The sequence below is a fragment of the Bos indicus x Bos taurus genome, chromosome 6 (assembly GCF_003369695.1).
Source record: "Bos indicus x Bos taurus breed Angus x Brahman F1 hybrid chromosome 6, Bos_hybrid_MaternalHap_v2.0, whole genome shotgun sequence".
Lineage (NCBI taxonomy): Eukaryota > Metazoa > Chordata > Mammalia > Artiodactyla > Bovidae > Bos > Bos indicus x Bos taurus.
This window is the reverse complement of record NC_040081.1, coordinates 15,223,154-15,235,871: the sequence shown is the minus strand read 5'-3', so window position 1 is coordinate 15,235,871 and position 12,718 is coordinate 15,223,154.

Sequence of the window (12,718 nt, the reverse complement as noted above, 5' to 3'; positions counted from 1 at the left end):
GACCCCATGGACTGCAGCCTACCAGGCTCCTCCGTCCATGGGATTTTCCAGGTAAGAGTACTGGAGTGGGGTGCCATTGCCTTCTCCAATCTAAAAAGGCTACATGCCGTATAATTCTAGCTCTATGACACTAGAAAAACTGTGGAGACAACAAAAGCATCAGTGGTTGGCAGGGGTTCAGAGGGAGGGTGAAGGAGGGATGGATAGAGAGCATAAAGAATTTTTAGGGCAGTGATATCATTCAGTATGCTATTGTAATGGTGGATACACCTCATTAAATATTTGTCAAAATCCATAGAACTTATAAAGAATAAACCTCAGTGTAAACTATGGGCTTTAATTATTAACAATGAACAATACTGGCTCATTGATTATTACAAATACCACACTGATGCAAGATGTTAATAACAGGGAAAACTGGGGGCAAGAGGGGATGATGGGGTATATGGGAATTCTGTGTATTTTCTGCTTATTTTTCTGTAAACCTAAAATTGTTCAACAGATAAAGTCATTATTTTAATATTATATATAATTACATATGTGAATATATAATGTTCCTGTTACAGATAGAATGTACTTATATATGTGTATGTGTGTAGAATGTACATATATATGTTGCAGAAGAACATGAAGCCACTTCCATCAGACCATCAAAATATCATTACTAATGCAACTCCCCTTCTTACTGAGAATGAAACTTCTCCTAGTTAGTTGTGCTGTGGGATATGGTCTGTCCTGTTGTCAACTCTGGGCAGTTCATTAGGAATAAATTTACAAGACATTAACTGAAAAGCCCAGTAAAGCCAAATTTAAGAACATTTCACCAAATGATACATTGAGCACGTTGTGAATACTATTCTATCTTTGTCATACATCCCCATTCCTGTTGCCAATAGAGCACATACACACCAAAAGGATTTTGTCTAGGGCACACTTTCAAGACCCCTGGAGATTAGAAGGCATGAGCATGGTAGCGGGCAAGGTAAAGAAATTCATTAACTCTGAAATAAAGACTAAAAAGAAATAAGAAGATTCTACTAACAAAGTTGAATATGTGTGTGTGTGCACGCGCGTTTGGCAGGAGAAGGTTGGGAGTGGAAGGTAGGAATGGAACGAGATTTTAAGATGGAAATAAACCCACAGCACTTACACACACACACACACACACACACACATATGTCTGGAGCATATAAGAGTCTCTCTAGTTCAAGCAGGTTTTAGAAAAGGCAGAGGAACCAGAGACCAAATTGCCAACATCTGCTGGATCACTGAAAAAGCAAGAGAGTTCTAGAAAGACATCTATTTCTGCTTTATTGACTATGCCAAAGGCTTTGACTGTGTGGATCACAATAAACTGTGGAAAATTCTTCAAGAGATGGAAATACCAGACCACCTGTCCTACCTCTTGAGAAATCTGTATGCAGGTCAGGAAGCAGCAGAACTGGACATTGAACACCAGATTGGTTCCAATTAGGAAAAGGAGTACATCAAGGCTGTATATTGTCACCCTGCTTATTTAACTTATATGCAGAGTACATCATGAGAAACGCTGGGCTGGAAGAAGCACAAGCTGGAATCAAGATTGATGGGAGAAATATCAATAATCTCAGATATGCAGATGACACCACCCTTATGGCAGAAAGTGAAGAGGAACTAAAAAGCCTCTTGATGAAAGTGAAAGAGGAGAGTGAAAAAGTTGGCTTAAAACTCAACATTTAGAAAACTAACATCATGGCATCTCGTTCCATCACTTCATGGCAAATAGATGGGGAAACAGTGGAAACAATGGCTGACTTTATTTTTTGGGGCTCCACAATCACTGCAGATGTTGATTGCAGCCATGAAATTAAAAGATGCTTACTCCTTGGAAGGAAAGTTATGACCAACCTAGACAGCATATTCAAAAGCAGAGACTTTGCCAACAAAGGTCTGTCTAGTCAAGGCTATGGTTTTTCCAGTGGTCATGTATGGATGTGAGTTGGACTGTGAAGAAGGCTCAGTGCCGAAGAATTGATGCTTTTGAACTATGGTGTTGGAGAAGACTCTTGAGAGTCCTTTGGACTTCAAGGCGATCCAACTAGTCCATCCTAAAGGAGATCAGTCCTGGGTGTTCATTGGAAGGACTGATGTTGAAGCTGAAACTCCAATACTTTGGCCACCTGATGCGAATAACTGATTCATTTAAAAAGACCCTGATGCTGGGAAAGATTGAGGGCAGGAGGAGAAGGGAACAAGAGAGGATGAGATGGTTGTATGGCATCTGACTCAATGCAGATGAGTTTGGGTAAAGTCTGGGTGTTGGTGATGGACAGGGAGGCTTGGCGTGCTGCAGTCCATGGTGTTACAAAGAGTCGGACACGACTGAGCGACTGAACTGAACTGAACTAGGGGATAGTCTTTAGGAAAGGAATTGTTGGATCATTTTGGATTTCTGGATTTCAGCTGCCTCATCGCTAAGATGAGACGGTTGCATGCATGCCAAGTGCTTCAGTCTATCTGACTCTTTGTGACCCTGTGAACTGTAACCCACCAGGCTCCTCTGTTCATGGGATTTCACATGCAAGAATCCTAGAGTGGGACTGTTGGATTATAGGAAGGGCAAATACTCAAATTTACTAAACAAAGTCAAATTGTCTCTAATTTTATTTCTTATGGTCTATATCTTGCTTTATCATATAGTTTTCAGTGTATTTTGAAGAGCAGAGGTTTTTGGTAAAGTCTAATTTATAAACTTTTCATATTTAATATTTGTGTGTCCTAAGAAAACTTGCCTGTCCTAAATATTTTCTTCTAGGAGTTTTATGGTTTTAATTTTTCATTTAGGTCTCTAATCAATTCTGTTTTTTAATATAGTGACGTATCATGGATCAAAATTCACTTCCTCCAATACAACTAGTGTCTTCTATCTACTTATTTCAGTATTACTTGCTTAAAAAAAAAGAAAAGCTATCATTTTCTCATCAGTTACCTTGGTATCTTTGTGAAAAATTAATTGTCCATATGTACGTGATCTTATCTCTACTCTATTCATTCTCTTTCATCAGTTTTCATTCCAATCCAAAAGAAAGTCAATGCCAAAAAATGTTCATACTACTGCACAATTGCACTCAGCTCACATGCCAGCAAAGTAATACTCAAAATTCTCCAAGCCAGGCTTCAAGAGTACATGAACTATGAACTTCCAGATATTCAAGCTGTATTTAGAAAAGCCAGAGGAACCAGAGATCAAATTGCCAACATGTGTTGGATCATCAAAAAAGCAAAAGAGTCCCAGAAAAACATCAAACTTCTGCTTTATTGCCTACACCAAAGCCTTTGACTGTGTGGATCACAACAAACTGTGGAAAATTCTTAAAGAGACAGGAATACCAGACCACCTTACCCATCCCCTGAGAAATCTGTATGCAGGTCAAGTTAGAACTGGACATGGAACAACAGACTGGTTCCAAATAGGAAAAGGAGTACGTCAACACTGTATATTGTCACCCTCCTTCTTTAACTTCTATGCAGAGTACATCATGAGAAACACTGGACTGGAAGAAGCACAAGCTGGAATCAAGATTGCCGGGAGAAATATCAATAACCTCAGATATGCAGATGACACCACCCTTATGGCAAAAAGTGAAGAGGAACTAAAAAGCCTCTTGATGAAAGTGAAAGAGGAGAGTGAAGAAGTTGGCTTAAAACTCAACATTCAGAAAACATGGCATCTGAGCTCATCAGTTCAGTTCAGTTCAGTCACTCAGTCGTGTCCAACTCCTGCGATCCCACGGATTGCAGCATACCAGGCTTCCCTGTCCATCACCAACTCCCAAGGTTTACTCAGAATCATGTCCCTTGAGTCAGCGATGCCATCCAACCATCTCATCCTCTGTCGTCCCCTTCTCCTCCTGCCTTCAATCTTTCCCAGCATCAGGGTCTTTTCCAATGAGTCAGTTTGTATCAGGTGGCCAAAATATTGGAGTTTCAGCTTCAGCATCAGTCCTTCCAACGAATATTCAGTACTGATTTCCTTTAGGATGGACTGGTTGGATCTCCTTGCTGTCCAAGGGACTTTCAAGAGTCTGCTCCAACATCACAGTTCTGGTTCCATCACTTCATGGCAAATAGATGGGGAAACAATGGAAACAGAGATAGACTTTATTTTCTTGGACTCTAAAATCATGGCAGATGGTGACTGCAGCAATGAAATTTAAAAGATGCTTACTCCTTGGAAGAAAAGCTATGACCAACCTAGACAGCATATTAAAAAGCAGAGACATTACTTTGCCAACAAAGGTCTGTCTAGTCAAAGCTATAGTTTTTCGAGTAGTCATGTATGGATGTAAGAGCTGGACTATAAAGAAAGCTGAGTGCCGAAGAATTGATGCTTTTGAACTGTGGTGTTGGAGAAGACTCTTGAGAGTCCCTTGGACTGCAAGAGATCAAACCAGTCAATCCAAAAGGAAATCAGTCCTGAATATTCACTGGAAGGTCTGATGCTGAAGCTGAAACTCCAATAGTTTGGCACCTGATGCAAAGAGCTGACTCATTGGAAAAGACCCTGATGCTGGGAAAGACTGAAGGTGGGAGGAGAAGGGGATGACAGAGGGTGAGATGGTTGGATGGCATCACTGACTCGATGGACATGAGTTTGAGCAAACTCCAGGAGTTGGTGATGGACAGGGAAGCCTGGTGTGCTGCAGTCCATGGGGTCGCAAGGAGTTGGACATGACTGAGTGACCGAACTGAACTGAAATTGTTCTACATATCTGCTTGCTTAATTGCATCAGCAGTGTCTGATTCTTTGAGATTCTGTGGACTGTAGCCCACCAGGCTCCTCTGTCCATGAGATTCTCCAGGCAAGAATACTGGAGTGGGTTGCCATTCTCTTCTGCAGGGTATCTTCCTGACTCAAGGACTGAAACTTCATCTTTTATATTTCCTGCATTGACAGGCAGGTTCTTTACCACTGGCACCAAGGTGGCTCTGGGGGTAAAGAATCTGGCTGCAATGTAGCAGACCTTAGTTCAATCTTTGGGTTGGGAAGATTCCCTGGAGGGGGGCATGGCAACCAACCCACTCCAGTATTCTTGCCTAGAGAATCCCATGGACAGTGGAGCACGGTCCATAGGGTTGCAAGTTCTACATATCTGTTCTTATGTAAATACCTCACATTTTTTGTTGCTGTAACTTTATAACAAATCTTGAAATCAGGTAGTCTTTAGTTCTTGAAAACCTTATTGATTCCCTTTCAAAATTGTTACGGCTCTTTCAGATTTGGGGTCTTTCATAACTACATTTTGAACTGACATAAATTTCTATCTGAAAAAGTCTATTAGGATTTTGACTGGGATTGAGTTGAATCCTAGATCAATATGAGAGAACTGATGCCTCAAAAATATTGAATCTTCCCATCTATGAACATGGAGTATCTATCTAGTTTTTTGGCAGTTCATTAATTTCTCTCAACAAAATTTTATAGCTTTTGGTATACAGATCTTACAAATATTTTGCTAATATATCTGGAAGTTGGAGAAGGTATTTTTAAAGTTAATTAATTTGTTTTAATTGATTACTTTCCAATATTGTGGTGGTTTTTGTCATACATTGACATGAATTTTCCACGGGTGTACATGTGTCCCCCCCTGTTCCTTCCCTCTGGGTTGTTCCAGTGTGCCGGCTTTGAGTGCCCTGTTTCATGCATTGAACTTGGATTGGTCATCTATTTCACATATGGTAATATACATGTTTCAGAGCTATTCTAATCATCCCACCCTCGCCTAGAGAAGGTATTTTTATTTTTTAGTTTGTATGGTTGGCTTATAGAAAAACTATTAATTTTTGCTTATTGATCTTATTTCCTACAACCAGCTAGATTAATTTATTGGTAGCTTCCTAATCCATTGTTCTCAGTTATCCGTGGCTCTCCCCTCTAGACTATTGGCTCTGGCTTCTGTGACATCCTTCCTTTATGGTAAACAAACACATCTGTTCACAGCTGTGCAGGTTTCTCAATTGGGCTGCTGCTTTCTGCGCTCAGAAAACTGATGGACCAAAGGCCTCATTTCATTGTGCATTGTCTATCTTTCCTTTTTTACTCCAAACTGATGATATTTTCCCAACACAAGTCTTCCAAAAGCCCCTCCAGGTAGCTTCTTATCATCCCTGTGTCATGGTCATGAGGCAGTGTTCTAAGAGGAGGACAGGAAAAATTAATTTTTTTCCCATTGTAACTGGATTCCCTCTCCCCTCTTCTGTGCTATTCTTATGTGTCATGATTATTTCTTTGTACATTTTTATGTCTTTTAAAGAAGAGAAGAAAGAAGAAAACATAGTCTTTTATATTCATTCACATTTTTGATGACCCCTTTTCTCTATGGGTTTTAGTTACTGTTTGATCTCATTGTTTGGATATATCTCCATCACCCGTCTCACTTTGTACTATTATTGTCATACATATAAGATCTTTATGTGCTATTTGCCCAACAATATATTTTTATCATTATAGTTTCACGCAATTATATTTTCAATAATTAAAAGAAGAAAAAATCAGTCTTTACAATGCCCAGATTAAAGTAGTTCATGTAAGACAGCTTGAGAGGGAAGATGTGTGTTTATGAAGAAATATTGATCACTAAAATTTTATATTCTGATTCAGTAGCACAGTTGGCTGCAGTGCAATCCTAAAATGAGATAAAATTGTTAAAGTTTCCTATGCAGAAAGAAAGACTGTATTTCATCTTTCTCCATAAAACTTGACGGAGTAAGTAAATACTACTAACAAGGAAACAGAGATTAAATTGCTGACATAGCTGACAAGCAGAGCAGGTAGGATTTAAACACCGTCTGTTCCTATGGTCTGTGTCGCATCCCAAACAGTATTTTCCATAGTAACCACTGTTTGGATTCCTCCAGACGCTTTCAAAATCATCCAGTTATACCCAGGACCTTGCAGGTGTGTGTCACGAGCACATGATAATTTTAGCTGCTGTGTCACATTCACCGTCTTCTCTAATGTCCTTGGCTCTGATCTGGTTCCCCCCCCCACCCCGTTATCACTTCTGTATCAGCCAACCCCCCTCATGAAAGCACTAGTTACTGATGCTGCTGCTACTCCACTGCTGGCCCTCCCCTGCCAACGGTCTTCTGTGCCTTGCTGCAGCTGCTGGCTTGCATGCAGTCACCAACGCAGCAGGGGCCGTGCTGCGAAAATCTGCTGCTGCTGGCAAAGGTCACAACATGCTAGCAGGCGTCCTGGGCTGAGCCAGGCCTCTGTCTCTCTCCCACTCCCATGGCCTCGGTCAAAAGGCGAGGTGGGGAAGCTGAGCCAAGAGGCAGACACTGCTATCTTCAGAAGTCCTCCTCCCCCTACAGCTGAGTACTGACCATGATCACACTTTAAGGGCCCCACTCTTTTAGGATAAATTCTTCTTCAAGATGGTAATTCATTTCAGATGTAAGTGGACTCTTGGCAGGTGCGTACCACCAGTCCTCAGTCTCCCGACTCACTGAGATAAGTTCAAGAAGTTCTGTTACATTCGAGTAAATTTAGCTGAGCTCTCCACAACAGTGGCATCTTCAGAACCCAGTGTTTGGTGTTGGTCAATAAGTATGTCTGTGTAGACCAGGTCAATACACTAGCATCAGATTCCTATGTAACTAATGCTATTATTCATGTTTTAAAAAGAGCAACAAATTTAAAAGCTTTTATCTAGTATTTTTCATTCTGATAAATGATATTTTCATATACAGGGAAAGAAGATCTTTCCTGAAAAATGTAAGACTGACTTCTGACTTGATATTCTAAAAAAAATTCTTTTGGTACTGAAACTTAGAATAATCAACTTTGAGGAACTACCTATTCAATACAATTTGCTGCTTCAGTGCTATTTTCAATGTTATTTTTCCTAGAGATTAAAGCATACTATCTTAGAACTGTTTATATCAATATTTTAAAGTAAAGATGATTGACAAGTAAAATTATGGCTTTTAGGGTTTGGTTTTTTTTGTCATATTTCCATGAGTGAATAAACTATTTCTCAGGGCAAAGTTAGCTTTTTATTTTCCCTAATGTTACATACACTTTTCAGGAAAAGAAAGTTTCACTCGGTACATTAGCATTGAATCCAAGTGGACTAAATGAAGGAATATACTCATATATAACTTACTTTGTATCCATTAAATACATTATCTAATGAGTTCTGGCCCTATTGAGGACTACAAGAAGAGCACACAGAATTGAATACTTGTTTTCTCCTCAAATCTGAAATACTATATTGCCTGATTTTTAAAACATTATCTGTACATGTGAAAAGACTAGCAATAGGCAAATTATATTACCTGAGAATTTTATTTTTTAATAAAAATATTTTTTAAAGTTCCTTTTAATTTTAGTGTTTTATGATAATAAAATTCATTTGTATCAAAAGCATAGTAACTTAAGAACACCCAGTGAAGAGGCATTTCTTTTAAAACTGCAATTTACAAAGAACCGAAGCCCATTAATTTCCAAACACTGGCGTATTTTTAAACTTATTGTACTTTTGGTTCTCATGCTTTTGGAATTATTTACATCGAAAGCTATCCTTTGAGTACAAAATAAACATTGAGATTGGTACTTTTAAAAAATAGATAAAAGGACGGTATAGTTGACATTTTTGCTTTGGACTATCTATATATAGTTATGTAAGTCACAATTGGGGAGTACAGAACTTTTTTATTGACAAAATGATTGGAAACAATTTTCATTACAATGAGACAGAAGAGACTGTATATCCGTTAATAGATTTACTTGAAAATAAACTTGGAAGTTTTGAGATTTGCATGTAAGGGCAATTCTGTTCAAATTAGTAAGATCTCTTCCACTCCTTCTCAGTCTCATTTCTTTCATGAACACTTTAGGGGAAAGCATTTTCATAGGTCTAATGTTTTACATGGCTTTACATACAGTTACAACTATTTTTGTGTAACAGGCCCTAAATCATCATATTCAAGTGTAAGCATGTCTGAATAATAAGGTTTCTTTCTTTTTTGCAAAAATTAATCCAAATAAAGTTTCATCACGTGAAATCTGCAAGTAAGTAATTTTAATTCTACATCGAGTTAAGTCTTGTACAGACAGCATTTATTTGTACTACAACCCATATTTTTTTTCCCACAGGAAATGTTTCACATTCTAACTGTGGTTTTTTTTTTTTTAATGAATAGAGAAGGCTAGATTTGAGACTTAAGTGAACTATATTTAATGAGTGTGTAGAACACTGCTTGGCATATAATAAATCTACACATGTATTAGCCATAACCATTCAGAACAGTGATCGTAGATAAAAACTGGCTATGGCAACTTCCCTCGTGGTCCAGTGGTTAAGAACTTGCCTGCCATTGCAGGGGATATGGGTTTGATTCCCGGGCTGGGGAGATTCCACATACCACAGGGTAACAAAGCCCACGCACCACAACTACTGAGCCCACGCACCTAGAGCCCGTGCTTTTCAACAAGAGAAGCCCCCACAATGAGAAGCCCACCCACCACAATAGCAGAGTAGTCCTCGCTTGTGGCAACTAGACAAACCCCACATGCAGCAACAAAGACCCAGCACAGTCAAAAATAACAATAAAATAAAAATTTTAAAAATGGGTTATGGAATTGGGTAAGGGAAATTTATCTCAATAACTTCCTTGTCACTAACAACAAAGCAAAATAACACAAGAGGTTTCAGTCAGTTCAGTTCAGTCGCTCAGTCGTGTCCGACTCTTTGCGACCCCATGAATCGCAGCACGCCAGGCCTCCCTGTCCATCACCAACTCCCGGAGTTCACTCAGACTCACGTCCATCGAGTCAGTGATGCCATCCAGCCATCTCATCCTCTGTCGTCCTCTTCTCCTCCTGCCCACAATCCCTCCCAGCATCAGAGTCTTTTCCAATGAGTCAACTCTTCGCATGAGGTGGCCAAAGTACTGGAGTTTCAGCTTTAGCATCATTCCTTCCAAAGAACACCCAGGGCTGATCTCCTTCAGAATGGACTGGTTGGATCTCCTTGCAGTCCAAGGGACTCGCAAGAGTCTTCTCCAACACCACAGTTCAAAAGCATCAATTCTTCGGCGCTCAGCTTTCTTCACAGTCCAACTCTCACATCCATACATGACCACAGGAAAAACCATAGCCTTGACTAGACGGACCTTTGTAGGCAAAGTAATGTCTCTGCTTTTGAATATGCTATCCAGGTTGGTCATAACTTTCCTTCCAAGGAGTAAGCGTCTTTTAATTTCATGGCTGCAGTCACCATCTGCAGTGATTTTGGAGCCCAGAAAAATAAAGTCTGACACTTTTTCCACTGTTTCCTCATCTATTTCCCATGAAGTGATGGGACCAGATGCCATGATCTTTGTTTTCTGAATGTTGAGCTTTAAGCCAATTTTTTCAGTCTCTTCTTTCACCTTCATCAAGAGGCTTTTTAGTTCCTCTTTACTTTCTGCCATAAGGGTGGTGTCATCTGCATATCTGAGGTTATTGATATTTCTCCCGGCAATCTTGATTCCAGCTTGTGCTTCTTCCAGCCCAGCGTGTCTCATGATGTACTCTGCATATAAGTTAAATAAGCAGGGTGACAATATACAGCCTTGACGTACTCCTTTTCCTATTTGGAAGCAGTGTGTTGTTCCATGGCCAGTTCTAACTGTTGCTTCCTGACCTGCATACAAATTTCTCAAAAGGCAGGTCAGATGGTCTGGTATTCCCATCTCTTGAAGAATTTTCCACAGTTTATTGTGATCCACACAGTCAAAGGCTTTGGCATAGTCAATAAAGCAGAAATAGATGTTTTTCCGGAACTCTCTTGCTTTTTCCATGATCCAGTGGATGTTGGCAATTTGGTCTCTGGTTCCTCTGCCTTTTCTAAAACCAGCTTGAACAACTGAAGTTCACAGTTCACATATTGCTGAAGCCTGGCTTGGAGAATTTTGAGCATTACTTTACTAGCATGTGAGATGAGTGCAATTGTGTGGTAGTTTGAGCATTCTTTGGCATTGCCTTTCTTTGGGATTGGAATGAAAACTGACCTTTTCCAGTCCTGTGCACTGCTGAGTTTTCCAAATTTGCTGGCATATTGAGTGCAGCACTTTCACAGCATCATCTTTCAGGATTTGAAATAGCTCAACTGGAATTCCATCACCTCCACTAGCTTTGTTCATAGTGATGCTTTCTAAGGCCCACTTGACTTCACATTCCAGGATGTCTGGATCTAGGTGAGTGATCACACCATCGTGATTATCTGGGTCATGAAGATCTTTTTTGTACAGTTTTAAACACGAGGTTTAGTGGAATCTAAAGGCAAAGTTTAAATTGGGCAGAATTTCCAAAAACTCTATTATAGGACTATTTGTTCCTTTTTATTGGGGTACTTTTTTCTAGAAACATTTTAGCAGATAAAAAGCTAAGAAATACACCTCAACTTTTCCCATGTGACCGGAGTGGTCAAGTTTCAATTTGGACCATAATAACAATTCCTCGGGAGCACTTTAAAGTATAGCACTCAAGCCCATGTTAAAAGGACACCAGAGTCTCTTCTGTACTAGGCTCTCCCTCCCTTGAGCTATCCTAGAATCCCTCAGAATGCTTCCTTGTTATGAAAGACCAGCCATGTTTGCCTTTGGCTTACAGACAGAACCATAACTGATTGTACTCTCTCTGACAACGATGAACTCCACAGAGGCTGTGAGAAGCAAAGTGCGCAGGATACGCTACACGGCTCCTGCCTGTGAATGCAGCTTAAACCTGTAGAGCTCAGGGAAATGCTCCATTCATTCATCACAGCCTGCATTAGACATGTTATTGCTGCCTCCATGGTGATGGTTGCTGCAATCACCAGAGTGTTTCTTCAGGGACAAGATAGGATAGTTATCCCCACAGCCAAAAATGTTAGCGTTAAAATTGGTCTCAGCCTCAGTGTGACAGATTGTTCACTCAGCCCACCCCAAGTCCAAAGGCTCCCTATCTCTCACCCCTCGAAGGTGGATGGCTGATTCGGGAGTGGTTCTAGTGTCTGCCACTCCACAGACTCAAAACCATAAATGCCCCCTCCCCCGCCTTGACTACACACTCAGAGCATGACTCAGCTCATTGATTCTCCTACCACTCTCTGGAAACTTTTTCCCCAGTGGCTTCCATGCCCTTCTTCCAGTCAGAATACATGGATCCATCAGTTTTGGATAGTTTCTTTTACCATTCCTTCAAATTCACTAAGCATTTTCTTCTGCAGTGTCTAACTACTATTTATCCCATCTGGTGTATTTTTCACCTCAGACATTATAGTTTTTATCTTGAGGTTCAATTTGGCACTTTTTACTTTTCTCCATGTCTGCTTAACTTTTTGTACATACAATTGTAGTCATCGTTCTTGTGTTTTTATCTGCTAATTCTAATATGTGTGTCAGCTCTGGTTTCAACTGATTTATTTTCCACCTATTTAGAGATTCTTATTTCCTGCTTCTTTGCATGCCTTGTAATCTTTGATGGAAGGTCAGACATTGTGAATTTTATCATGTTGAATGCTGGATATTTTTGTATTCCTATCAATATTCTTGAGCTTTATGCTAAGATACAGTTGAGATCGTAGGAAACACTTTCATCCTTTTGGGTCTTGGTTGGCTAATTTCCACTGTTGAGGCTAAACCCTCCTGAACAATCTATTTTCACCCTGGGCACATTGAGGTTTTATAGACTGGCTAGAACAGCCAC